The sequence below is a fragment of the Triticum dicoccoides genome, chromosome 3B (genome assembly GCF_002162155.2).
Source record: "Triticum dicoccoides isolate Atlit2015 ecotype Zavitan chromosome 3B, WEW_v2.0, whole genome shotgun sequence".
Lineage (NCBI taxonomy): Eukaryota > Viridiplantae > Streptophyta > Magnoliopsida > Poales > Poaceae > Triticum > Triticum dicoccoides.
Window position 1 is genome coordinate 277,858,183 of NC_041385.1, and position 14,573 is coordinate 277,872,755.

The window sequence follows — 14,573 nt, forward strand, 5'->3', positions numbered from 1 at the left end:
GGTCTAGGAGCCAACACACACATCGTTTACCCAGGTTCGGGCCGCGAGGATGCGTAATACCCTAGTCCTGCTTTCGTGTGTATTTGAGTGTTCTTGAGCTAGCTATGATGCGTGATTTGCTCAAAAGAGCTGAATCCTTCTCCCGTATGCCTCTGGCCTCCTTTTATAGGAAAAGGGGGGCGCTACAGTGGCACACAGGAGGTGGAAAGTGCATACGATGGCTGAGTCTATCCTCTAGCACCATCGGATAAACGCATTTAATGCACTGTCGACATGCCCTTCTTGATGTCGCCGCTTCGCCTCGCTTTGACACGCGTCCAGGCCGGCGCGGCGTGCAGCGCCATGTAGGCTGGCAGGCTGCTGAGCTGGTGTGGTGGTAGGGTCTGCATGAAGATCTACATGCCACCACGCAGGTGCTTGCTGAGTTGGTCTGAGGCCACACGTCGCCACGCAGGTGCTTTCCTAGCTGGCTGGGCTAGCAGCTGCAAGGGAAGCGGTGACAGAGTCTTGGAAGTTGCGGGCCTGGCCGCGGCCCCGCTAATGTCCTCGGAAAGGGTTTTGACAGGGCCCCGACAAGAGTCTTGCCGTGGCATCGCGGTCGTCCCTGGCAAGGATCTTGCTGGAGGTCTCATTGGTTTCCTTGGCAAGGATCTTGCCGAGGATCATCGTCTTCTGGTCCTCATCTGATCTTCCATGCTTACGATCTTCACAAAGATCTGCATGCCGCCATGGAGGTGCCTCCCGAGCCTTGGTTCCAATGTGGTTGGTGGTGTTGGAACCCTTGGGCTCAAGGGTGGCGCGCTCTACTGGCGTTTGGGCAAGTTGCCCCGGCAAGGCTCTTGCGGGGCTGCGGGGGCCGCGCCCGACAAAGGTCTTGTCGGGGGAGTGCACCTCGCCCTCTTGCTCTTTACGTTTCTGGCTTGGCATTGCTTTGATCGTCTTGTGGCTATGGCTTCCCTCCTCTGCCCTGGTGAGTGTGGGCATGGGCGCGGCTCTGACTGCCCATGCACAAGTAAAGGGGTACAAAGGAGAGCCCCTACATTTGTACACCGACATTTTTATTCGCCCTCTTTTTCGTTTGCCCTTATGTCTTTCTTGGTTTGTTTGCTTGTTTGTTTGGCATAATTGTGTATTTTACTGGAAATCCGAAACCAAAATCCTTATGGATCCACATCCACGTGCTAATTAAACTATCCAACTATGATGAACCAATTACTAGTGAGTTGAGTACACTAGATTATCTTTATGAAGTTTTGCTTGAGATTCATGAATCTGAAAATTGTGACGAAGTGGTAAAAGAAGTGATTCATGATAACTCCATGAATTAAAAGCATGATTGCAATGGTGTTATAATAAATTCTATTAATGTCAATTATGCTAGTAATATGCAAAACCCCAAGCTTGGGGATGCTAATTTTGATATGGCCTCTACTTATTGTAATGATCGTGATTGGGGTGATTCTTCTTACGATCTTGAAAATTTAGTTAAGCCTCATGATGAATATGTTTGCGATAATATTGAAGGTGGGTTTGGAAGAGTGTCAACTTTATGTAATAATTATCCCACTATTTTGGAGAATTATCAATCTTATGAATTTTTTGATAAAATTGGGTTTGGAGAAGTCATGTCTTTATTTGATGATAACCCACTATTTTGGAAGAGTGTCAACTTTGCATGCATGTGGGTCATATAGAGAATATGTTATGTGATAGCTATATTGTTGAATTTTAGTATGATTCAATATGTAATTATTATTAGAGAGGAAAATATGGTTGTAGAAATTTTCATGCTACTAATTTATCTCTCGTCATGTTGAGATTGCTATTGTCTATTTCTTCTTCCTTGCATATGCTAGATGTTTCTTGTCTTGATAATTTGGTTGCCTACAAAATGCCTATGCATAGGAAGTATGTTAGACTTAAATGTGTTTGTCACATGTTTTATGATGCTCTATTTGTGCTTCAATTCTTGTCTTTCATGTGAGCATCATTGAAATATCATGCCTATCTTAATGGCTATAAAGGAAGAGCTTGTTGGGAGGCAAACCAATGAACAAAATAATTCTTTGCTTTTTATTTTCTGTTCTTGTGTAATTTCACAATTATGCCTCTGGTTAGATGTGTTTTTGTGTCTTAAATTAGTGTTTGTGCCAAGCAAGGCCTTTGGGATGATTTGGGTGAGAGTTGATTTGATCTTGCTGAAAAACAGAAACTTTTGCGCTCACGAAATTATTTATCACTTTTAACGGAAGAGTGCTTTTGAGTTGATTCTTTTTGCATAAGATTAATAAACAAATTTCTCACGTCATCCCTATTTTTCAGAATTGTTTGAATTTCTTTGGAGTTTCATTTTTGGGACTAAACTAGTAACCGGAGGCCTAGCCTGAATTGCTCTCTTTTTTGCCTATTTCAGTGTTTCGAAGAAAAGGAATATCAAACGGAGTCCAAACGGAATGAAACCTTCGGGAGCGATCTTTTTGGAACAAACGCAGTCCAGAAGAATTGGAGTGGACATCAAGAAGCAGCCGAGGCGGCCACGAGGGTGCCTGGTGCGCCCTAGGGGGTGGGCGCGCCCCCACCCTCGTGGGCCCCTCATGGCTCCCATGACCGACCTCCTTTGCCTATATATACTCTCATACCCTGAAAACATCGAGGAGCACCACGAAAACCTATTTCCACTGCCGCAACCATCAGTACCCGTGAGATCCCATCTTGGAGCCTTTTTCGGTGCTCCGCCGGAGGGGGAATCGATCATGGTGGGCTTCTACATCAACACCATAGCCTCTCCGATGAGTTGTGAGTAGTTTACCACAGACCTTCAGGTCCGTAGTTATTAGCTAGATGGCTTCTTCTCTCTTTGAAGTTTGGATCTCAATACAAAGTTCTCCTCGATCCTCTTGGAGATCTATTCGATGTAACTCTTTTTGAGGTGTGTTTGTCGAGATCTGATGAATTGTGGGTTTATGATCAAGTTTATCTATGAGAAATATTTGAATCTACTCTGAATTCTTTTATGTATGATTGGTTATCTTTGCAAGTCTCTTCAAATTATCAGTTTGGTTTGGCCTACTAGATTGATCTTTCTTGGAATGGGAGAAGTGCTTAGCTTTGGTTCAATCTTGCGGTGTCCTTTCCCAGTGACAGCAGGGGCAGCAAGGCACGTATTGTATTGTTACCATCGAGGATAAAAAGATGGGGTTTATATCATATTGCTTGAGTTTATCCCTCTACATCATGTCATCTTGCCTAATGTGTTACTCTGTTCTTATGAACTTAATACTCTAGATGCATGCTGGATAGCGGTCAATGTGTGGAGTAATAGTAGTAGATGTAGAATCGTTTCGATCTACTTGTCGCGGACGTGATGCCTATATACATGATCATGCCTAGATAATCTCATAACTATGCACTTTTCTATCAATTGCTCGACAGTAATTTCTTCACCCACCGTAATACTTATGCTATCTTGAGAGAAGCCACTAGTGAAACCTATGGCCCTGGGTCTATCTTTTATCATATAAGTTTCCAATCTACTTTATTTTGCAATCTTTACTTTTCAATCTGTATCATAAAAATACCAAATATTGATCTTATTATCTCTATCAGATCTCACTTTCGCAAGTGGCCATGAAGGGATTGACAACCCCTTTATCGCGTTGGTTGCGAGGTTCTTGTTTGTTTGTGTAGATACGAGGGACTTTTGAGGAGCCTCCTACTGGATTGATACCTTGGTTCTCAAAAACTGAGGGAAATACTTACGCTACTTTGCCGCATCACCCTTTCCTCTTCAAGGGAAAACCAACACAGTGCTCAAGAGGTAGCATCTATCCTTTGGCACCATCGGACAAACGCTTTTAATGCGCTGCCGAAGTGCCCTTCTTGCTGTCGCCGCTTTGCCTTGCTTCGACACGTGTCCAGGCCAGTGTGGCGTGCAGTGCCATGTAGGCTCGCAGGCTGCTGAGCTGGTGTGGTGGCAGGGTCTTCACAAAGTCCGCATGCCACCACGCAGGTGCTTGCTGAGTTGGTCTAAGGCCGCACGTCGCCACGCAGGTGCTTGCCTAGCTGGCTGGGCTGGCAGCTGCATGGGAAGCGGTGGTGGAGTCTTGGCAGTTGCGGGCCTGGCCGCGGCCCCGCTGATGTCCATGGCAAGGGTTTTGCCGCGGCCCCGGCAAGGGTCTTGCCATGGCATCACGGTCATCCCCGGCAAGGATCTTGCCGGAGGTCTCGTGGGTTTCCTTGGCAAGGATCTTGCCGAGGATTGTCGTCTTCTGGTCCTCATCTGATCTTGCATGCTTACGATCTTCACGAAGATCTGCATGCCGCCATGGAGGTGCCTCCCGAGCCTTGGTTCCAATGTGGTTGGCGGTGCTGGAACCCTTGGGCTTAAGGGTGGCGCGCTCTACTGGCGTTTGGGCAAGTTGCCCCGGCAAGGCTCTTGCGGGGCTGCGGGGGCCGCGCCCGACAAGGGTCTTGTCGGGGGAGTCCACCTCGCCCTCTTGCTCTTTATGTTTCTGGCTTGGCATTGCTTTGATCGTCTTCTGACTCTGGCTTCCCTCCTCTGCCCTGGTGAGTGTGGCCATGGGCGCGGCTCTGACTGCCCGTGCACAAGTAAAGGGGTACAAAGGAGAGCCCCTACGTTTGTACACCAACATTTTTATTCGCCCTCTTTTTCGTTTGCCCTTATGTCTTTCTTGGTTTGTTTGCTTGTTTGTTTGGCATAATTGTGTGTTTTACTAGAAATCCGAAACCAAAATCCTTATGGATCCACATCCACGTGCTAATTAAACTATCCAACTATGATGAACCAATTACTAGTGAGTTGAGTACACTAGATTATCTTTATGAAGTTTTGCTTGAGATTCATGAATCTGAAAATTGTGATGAAGTGATAAAAGAAGAAATTTATGAAGTGATTCATGATAACTCCATGAATTAAAAGCATGATTGCAATGGTGTTATAATAAATTCTATTAATGTCAATTATGCTAGTAATATGCAAAACCCCAAGCTTGGGGATGCTAATTTTGATATGGCCTCTACTTACTGTAATGATCATGATTGGGGTGATTCTTCTTACGATCTTGAAAATTTAGTTAAGCCTCATGATGAATATGTTTGCGATAATATTGAAGGTGGGTTTGGAAGAGTGTCAACTTTAGGTAATAATTATCCCACTATTTTGGAGAATTATCAATCTTATGAATTTTTTGATAAAATTGGGTTTGGAGAAGTCATGTCTTTATTTGATGATAATCCCACTATTTTGGAAGAGTGTCAACTTTGCATGCATTTGGGTCATATAGAGAATATGTTATGTGATAGCTATATTGTTGAATTTTAGTATGATTCAATATGTAATTATTATGAGAGAGGAAAATATGGTTGTAGAAATTTTCATGCTACTAATTTATCTCTCGTCATGTTGAGATTGCTATTGTCTATTTCTTCTTCCTTGCATATGCTAGATGTTTCTTGTATTGATAATTTGGTTGCCTACAAAATGCCTATGCATAGGAAGTATGTTAGACTTAAATATGTTTGTCACATGTTTTATGATGCTCTGTTTGTGCTTCAATTCTTGTCTTTCATGTGAGCATCATTGAAATATCATGCCTATCTTAATGGCTATAAAGGAAGAGCTTGTTGGGAGGCAAACCAATGAACAAAATAATTCTTTGCTTTTTATTTTCTATTCTTGTGTAATTTCACAATTATGCCTCTGGTTAGATGTGTTTTTGTGTCTTAAATTAGTGCTTGTGCCAAGCAAGGCCTTTGGGATGATTTGGGTGAGAGTTGATTTGATCTTGCTGAAAAACAGAAACTTTTGCGCTCACAAAATTATTTATCACTTTTAATAGAAGAGTGCTTTTGAGTTGATTCTTTTTGCATAAGATTAATAAACAAATTTCTCACGTCATCCCTATTTTTTAGAACTGTTTGAATTTCTTTGGATTTTCATTTTTGGGACTAAACTAGTAACCGGAGGCCCAGCCTGAATTGCTCTTTTTTTGCCTATTTCAGTGTTTTGAAGAAAAGGAATATCAAACGGAGTCCAAACGGAATGAAACCTTCAGGAGCGATCTTTTTGGAACAAACGCAGTCCAGAAGAATTGGAGTGGACATCAAGAAGCAGCCGAGGCGGCCACGAGGGTGCCTGGTGCGCCCTAGGGGGTGGGCGCGCCCCCACCCTCGTGGGCCCCTCATGGCTCCCATGACCGACCTCCTTTGCCTATATATACTCTCATACCCTGAAAACATCAAGGAGCACCACGAAAACCTATTTCCACCGCTGCAACCATCAGTACCCGTGAGATCCCATCTTGGAGCCTTTTTCGGCGCTCCGCCGGAGGGGGAATCGATCATGGTGGGCTTCTACATCAACACCATAGCCTCTCCGATGAGTTGTGAGTAGTTTACCACAGACCTTCAGGTCCGTAGTTATTAGCTAGATGGCTTCTTCTCTCTTTGAAGTTTGAATCTCAATACAAAGTTCTCCTCGATCTTCTTGGAGACCTATTCGATGTAACTCTTTTTGAGGTGTGGTTGTCGAGATCTGATGAATTGTGGGTTTATGATCAAGTTTATCTATGAGAAATATTTGAATCTACTCTGAATTCTTTTATGTATGATTGGTTATCTTTGCAAGTCTCTTCAAATTATCAGTTTGGTTTGGCCTACTAGATTGATCTTTCTTGGAACGGGAGAAGTGCTTAGCTTTGATTCAATCTTGCGGTGTCCTTTCCCAGGGACAGCAGGGGCAGCAAGGCACGTATTGTATTGTTACCATCGAGGATAAAAAGATGGGGTTTATATCATATTGCTTGAGTTTATCCCTCTACATCATGTCATCTTGCCTAATGTGTTACTCTGTTCTTATGAACTTAATACTCTAGATGCATGCTGGATAGCGGTAAATGTGTGGAGTAATAGTAGTAGATGCAGAATCGTTTCGATCTACTTGTCGCGGACGTGATGCCTATATACATGATCATGCCTAGATAATCTCATAACTATGCACTTTTCTATCAATTGCTCGACAGTAATTTCTTCACCCACCGTAATACTTATGCTATCTTGAGAGAAGCCACTAGTGAAACCTATGGCCCCGGGTCTATCTTTTATCATATAAGTTTCCAATCTACTTTATTTTGCAATCTTTACTTTTCAATCTGTATCATAAAAATACCAAATATTTATCTTATTATCTCTATCAGATCTCACTTTCGCAAGTGGCCGTGAAGGGATTGACAACCCCTTTATCGCGTTGGTTGCGAGGTTCTTGTTTGTTTGTGTAGATACGAGGGACTTTTGAGGAGCCTCCTACTGGATTGATACCTTGGTTCTCAAAAACTGAGGGAAATACTTACGCTACTTTGCTGCATCACCCTTTCCTCTTCAAGGGAAAACGAACACAGTGCTCAAGAGGTAGCATCTATCCTTTGGCACCATCGGACAAACGCATTTAATGCGCTGCCGAAGTGCCCTTCTTGCTGTCGCCGCTTTGCCTTGCTTCGAGACGTGTCCAGGCCAGCGTGGCGTGCAGTGCCATGTAGGCTCGCAGGCTGTTGAGCTGGTGTGGTGGCAGGGTCTTCATGAAGTCTGCATGCCACCACGCAGGTGCTTGCTGAGTTGGTCTAAGGCCGCACGTCGCCACGCAGGTGCTTGCCTAGCTGGCTGGGCTGGCAGCTGCATGGGAAGCGGTGGTGGAGTCTTAGCAGTTGCGGGCCTAGCCGCGGCCCCGCTGATGTCCATGGCAAGGGTTTTGCCACGGCCCCGGCAAGGGTCTTGCCATGGCATCACGGTCGTCCCCGGCAAGGATCTTGCCGGAGGTCTCGTGGGTTTCCTTGGCAAGGATCTTGCCGAGGATCATCGTCTTCTAGTCCTCATCTGATCTTGCATGCTTACGATCTTCACGAAGATCTGCATGCCACCATGGAGGTGCCTCCCCAGCCTTGGTTCCAATGTGGTTGACGGTGTTGGAAACCTTGGAATCAAGGGTGGCGCGCTCTGCTGGCGTTTGGGCAAGTTGCCCCGGCAAGGCTCTTGCCGGGGCTACGGGGGCAGCGCACGGCAAGGGTCTTGCCGGGGGAGTCCACCTCACCCTCTTGCTCTTTGCGTTTCTGGCTTGGCGTTGCTTTGATCATCTGGTGGCTCTGGCTTCCCTCCTCTACCCTGCTGAGTGTGGCCGTGGGTGCGGCTCTGACTGCCTGTGCACAAGTAAAGGGGTACAAAGGAGAGCCTCTACTTTTGTACACCGACAGGAGCCCCTGGGCTTGGGCCACACATAATCGCGACATGTTGTTGGGCTAGGCCCAGAACGGTGCGCGGGCAGGCAGGGCGTATTTTTACCGTAGTAATTCCTTTGTCTGCTGCGCTTCCCCGAGACCTGCGTTGAATGCGTGACGTGGGGATCGTGCGTGGGGTGACAGATGCATGCCCGCGTCATCCTGCGGTGAATAGTAAAGAGGCGGCTCACGTGTCTCTTTAAGACTGCAGGGCTGCTGCTCATTTACTTTTCCCGCCTTGGAACCGTTGTTCCACGTTTCCCACTACACCCGCCCCTTGCGCCACGTACACCGCATGCACAGGGGTGGGGCCAGCTCCTTGAAGTTCTTGGGGTCGCCTCCTTGGGCGGTTGGCATGGGAAGGCCGGAGAAGGCCAAGAAGGTGGGTGGTGAGTCGACAAGTCGGAGTACGATGGCACCGACGCCTTCATAGCATATTGGTGACCCGCTGCCTCATCTTTCGGCTCTTCTCCAGGTATCACCATCATCAGCCCTCCTCTGGACGGCCACCGGGATGTTCTGTTGGTGTCTTCTGCTGCTCGTACCTCGCCTAGGCACTCCTTTTGCCCTCCTGCCACCTTGTTCTGTTTCCTGGGGAGAGGGACAAGAAAGGGTTTACGGGCACCTTATCTGTTTTTAGTTTGTAAGCCTGCGGGCCTTAGTTAAATTTAAGACTTGTAATCCACTTGCTCATGTTTACATTCTGTATGAACTGTACCTGTATGGGACGTATGAATGAAAAAAAGGGTGCTTGTCGGGTTCTTTGTGCGTGAGCGAAGCTCATACCAAGGAGCGAATCCTTGTTATTTTTAAGATAAACATTGTTGCCCGGCAACAGGCCTAGCCATCCCCTTACTCCATTCGACTATACTCACGCTCTTGGCGGAGGCAGGGCAAAGTAGGGTTAGGCCCTACACTTGCTTCCTTGTCACCACGGCTACAACCAAATTCTGACCCAAGAAATAGTTCTTGGGTGCTGGAAAAGGGGAGCACGGTAGCCTAGGAATAAAACGAGGTTTCATATGTCCCAATTCCATATGAAAACGCAAAACAGGGGATAAAGGACTTATCTGAATCTGCAGACCCCCGGCAACCTTGGGTTGCCGGGGTTGGATCCTCGTGTCTTCAGCCCCCGGCAACCTTGGCTTGTCGGGACCGGAGCATCGGCTCATCCTCTTTCTTCCAAACAGCTCAGCAGAAATGTCCGTGCATCCTACGAACCAAAGAGGACAGAAAGGAACAGAGAGACACACACTCAACCTCTATGCTAGGGGTTAGTCGCCGCTAAGCACTATCAACCCTAACCGAGGGAGAGACTCAACCTAGCATGCATGCTATAACTTAGGGTGCCAGCGCTTCATTTATTTATGCTCAGGGTCTGTGCCTGGCTTTGTACAAAGGGTTACATGCCTTGTCGGCAAGGCTTGTACAAAAGGAGGTCTACCGGGGGGGCCGGCAACCGCGCCTTATGGGTAAAACTTGCGAAGATGCTCGATGTTCCAGGAGTTGCTCACTGGAATGGCATCTTCGGTCTCCAGGTGAACTGTGCCGGGCCTGGTGACTCATATTACCCGATAAGGGCCTTCCCACTTTGGCATCAACTTGTTGGAATTCTTGGCCGATTGAACACAGCGAAGAACAAGGTCGCCTTCCTCAAAGCTTCGGGCATGAACCTTGCGGCTATGCTAGCGGTGCAAGGCTTGCTGGTAGCGCGCTTCTCTCACAGTCGCCCGAAGACGATCTTCCTCAAGGAGTGTTGCGTCATCTTGCCGCAATCACTCTTGCTCAAGATCATCATAAGCGAGCACTTGAGGTGACCCGTATGTGAGTTCCGTGGGGAGAACGGCCTCTGCCCTGTATACTAGGGCAAAGGGTGTCTGGCCGGTGGCTCGATTTGGTGTCGTCCTGATCGACCAAAGAACCGCCGACAAATCATCAATCCAATGCCTTCCGCTCTTGTGCAGCCTATCAAAAGTCTTTGTCCTCAGGCCTCGCAGTACTTCAGCATTTGCCCTCTCTGTCTGGCCGTTGCTCTGTGGGTGTGCCATGGAAGCGAAACAGACCTTGCTGCCGAGGTCTTCGATGTATTGCATGAAGGTGCGGCTTGTGAACTACGTGCTGTTATCGGTGATGACTCTGTTTGGCACACCAAAACGGCAAACTAGCCCCTTGAAGAATTTGACGGCTGACTGCGCTGTTACCTTCCTCACTGCTTCCACCTCCGGCCACTTTGTGAACTTGTCGATTGCAACGTACAAGTACTCAAAGCCCCCGACGGCGCGGGGGAAGGGGCCCAGTATGTCGAGCCCCCAGACCGAAAATGGCCAGGAGAGAGGGATTGTTTGAAGGGCTTGAGTTGGCTGATGAAGCTTCTTTGAATGGAACTGGCACGCTTCACACTTGGTTACTAGTGTCGTTGCATCCTAGAGAGCAGTGGGCCATAAGAAACCTTGCCGGCAAGGGCCCTTGACCCTATGTGGGAGCCACATATGCCTCCATGTATCTCTGCCAACAGCTCCATCCCTTCCTCCCGGGGAATGCACTTCAATTTCACTCTATTTGGTCTTTTCCTCTATAGAACATTGTCAATGAACTGGTACATGGCAGACTGGCGGGCTACTTTCTCCGCAGCTTCCTGCTCCTCAGGAAGCTCCCCTGTTTGGAGGAATCGGACGGTATGTTGTGCTCATGCCGGAGCCCGGGGCTCAATGGCGAGGACTAAAGGCATTTCCTCTACCATGGGAGCGACTGCCTCAATGGCCAGGGCTTGACGCCCTGTTGGAGTCGGTTGCCCCATGGCAGGCTTGGCGTCCACAGTAGCATCTCCGCCAGCGGCTCCCATGACCTCGGTGGGAAAGTACTTGCCGGGGCCTGATTTCCTCCGCTAGTTCTGCTCTGTCGATGGTTCAACAGATGGTTGAGTTAACCGAAGCACAAAAGTACCTGGTTCCATAGGTAGTTTGAGGGCAGCGCGCTTCGACATATAGTCGGCGATGTCGTTCTCCACTCGGGGAACATGCTCTGCATGTATACCATCAAAACGCTCCTCCAGCTTCCTCACCTCATCCCCGTAGGCCTCCATCAACGGGCTTTGATAATCCTTGTTGATTTTTCTGACGACAAGCTGTGAATCACCTCTAAAGATGAGCTTCTTGACCCTGAGGTCTGTCGCGATCCTAAGACCGGCAAGCAATCCCTCGTATCAGCAGTGTTGTTTGTCGACATCTCCCTGGGAAAGTGCATCTGGATCACATACTTGAGGTGCTCTCCGGTGGGTGCGACAAGTAGCACACCGGCATCGGCGCCTTGCAGCGAGAAAGCCCCGTCAAAGTACATAATCCAGTTGCGGCTTGTTTCCTTGCCGGGAAGAGTGGTCTCCTGGATCTCTTTGTCGGGCGTCGAGGTCCACTCTGCAATGAACTCCGCCAAGACTCGGCTCTAGATTGTTGAAGTACTTTCAAACTTCAAACCAAAGCTGGACAGCTCCAAGGCCCATTCCACAATCCTCCCGGTTGCGTCCGGGTTATGCAGTATCCGTTGCAATGGGAGGCGGGTGACGACGGTGATCTCGTGCGCTTGGAAGTAGTGACGTAGCTTCCTCGAGGCCATAAGGAGGCCGAAGAGCAGTTTCTGCACATCGGAGTACCTTAACCTAGCCCACTGCAAGAGGGAGCTGACAAAGTAGACTGGGTGCTGCATCATTTTCTTCTTCTACAACACTTCACTTGGTTGCACAGGCCCTGTCCCGCCGGCGTCAGACCCTGCTGGGGGCCTCGCCTTGCCGGGACCAGCCCTTGCCGGGGGAAGCTCTGGCTCACCATCTGCCAGTCATGTCATTGCCACTGCCTCCTCGCTAACCTCCCTCTGCGCTACTAGCGTGGCGCTGACCACTTGATTCGTTGCCGCTAGATACAGCAGCAGCGGCTCTTGTGGTTTAGGCACCACCAGTATCGACGTGGAGGAGAGGTATTTCTTCAAATCCTGCAGCGCTGCTTCGGCCTCTTGAGTCCACTCCACGGGGCCCGCCTTTTTCAAGATCTTGAAAAAAGGCAGGGCACGCTCAGCAGACTTGGAGATGAATCTACTCATGGAGGCAACGCAGCCAGTGAGCCGACGCACGTCCTTGATCCGCCTGGGTGCCTCAATCTGCTCAATGGCCTTGATCTTGTCTGGATTTGCCTCGATCCCACACTATGACACAAAGAACCCGAGAAGTTTGCCGGACGGGACGCCGAAGACACACTTCTCAGGGTTCAACTTGAGGTTGATCTTGCGCAAATTTGCAAATGTCTCTTCCAAATCTTGCGCAAGCGTTGCCTTGTCCTTGGTTTTGACCACTATGTCATCCATATACCTCCATATTTCTATGTAGCTGGGGCTCAAAACCAATTTGGACTGCTCTTGCAAACGTGGAGCCAGCACTCTTCAACCTGAAAGGCATCTGTAAAAGGCAATATGTACCACATGGGGTGATGAATGTTGTCTTCTCTTCATCTTCTCTCGTCAGGAAAATATGATGATATCATGAGTAGACGTCAAGGAATGATAACAGGTCACAGCCGGCCGTGGAGTCAACAATTTGATCGATGTGCGGCAACAGGAAAGGGTCTTTTGGACAGTCCTTATTGATGTCTGTGTAATCAATACACATCCTCCACTTCCCATTCGCCTTGCGCACCACCACCGGATTGGCCAACCACGTCGGATGGAGTACTCCTCTCACCAAGCCTGCCGCCTCTAGATTTCTAATCTCTTCTGTGATGAACTCCTGCCTTTCCAAAGCTTGCTTCCTGACCTTCTGCTTGACGGGCCACACATGAGGACAGACAGCAAGATGGTGCTCAATCACCTCCCTGGGAACGCCGGGGATGTCAGATGCTTGCCATGCAAACACATCGACATTCGCCCGTAGGAAAGTGACGAGATCGCCTTCCTATTTGCTATCGAGGGTGGAGCTTATGGTGAAAGCTCCTCCCGTGCCATCCTCCTTGACGGACACCTTCTTGGTCTCTGGCGGTCCAGCTCTGGATTTCTTGCTCTTGTCGGTGGAGCTCTCTGGCACGTCCTCGACGGGAGCACAGCACTCCGAAGAGGTGCGCTTGCCGGAGTGGGTGTGAGAGGTCTTGCCGGTCTCCTTCCCTCCCAGGGCTTCTGCGGCAGGAGCAAGTGCCTTGGTTGTATCTGCTGCAACTGCTTCCCGGTAGAGTTGGTCAGTGGAGATCAACGCGTCCTTCTTGTTGGAGGGGACGGTGATGATGGTCATCGGCCCAGGCATCTTCAGCGTGTTGTAGGCGTAAGGTGATGCCGCCATGAACTTGGCTAGTGCCGGGCGGCCGAGGATCCCGTTGTAGGGCAAGGGGATCTCGGCTACATCAAAGATAATCCTCTTTGTCCTGTAGTTCAACTTGCCTCCAAACATCACGAGCATGGTGACCTTACCCTTCGGCTGACTCCTTCCCAGATTGACCCCTTGAAACGTGCCCGTCTCTTGGAGGTCTTCATCAGGAATCTGCAGCCTTTTGATCACAACGGGCGAGATCAAGTTCAAACCATCCCCGCCGTCAACTAGCATCTTCGTCACCTTGAGGTTGCGTATCGTTGGTGAAACCAACAATGGCAAACACCCGACAGTAGTCGTGCGATTAGGGTGGTCCTCGGTGTCAAAGATGATAGGCGTGCTGGACCACTTCAGTGGCTTCCGTGCGTCGAATGATGGCTCCACCACTATGATCTCACGCGCCCACTTCTTGAGCTGGCGGTGAGAGGTGTGCAGCAAGGCACCACCATCGACGCACATGGCCTCCATAGCTTTCCGAAACTCGTGGTCGCCGGACTCGTCGTCCTCGTCATGATCATCATCTTCCTGCTTCTTGTCGCGGCCTCGGGCGGGCCTCTCTTGCTGGTTATCCTTGCCACGGTGGCCTCCTTGGCCGCCATGCTTCTTTTCAGATCCTTCGTCACCGTCCTGGCCCTTCTCCTTGTCCCGCCTCTCATACTCGGCTTTTTGCTTTTCAGCAAGCAGCTCAACTTGTCGGCAATTCTGGAGGTCGTGGCCCTTGGTGCAGTGGATCTTGCAATATTGCTTGTCAGAGCTTCCTGGCTTGTCGCCAGCCGCCAAGGCCCGGCAAGCGGCACACCCAGCAGCTTCCTTGCCGGGGTCGCTTGCCTTGGCCTTCTTGGCGGCGCTAGTGTCATCGGATCCCTCGACAGCAAGCACAGCCTTGCCCTTGCATTTTCTGTGGCGTCGGCGCTTCTTCGTCGGGGCAGCGGTGCCGTTGTCTGTAGAGT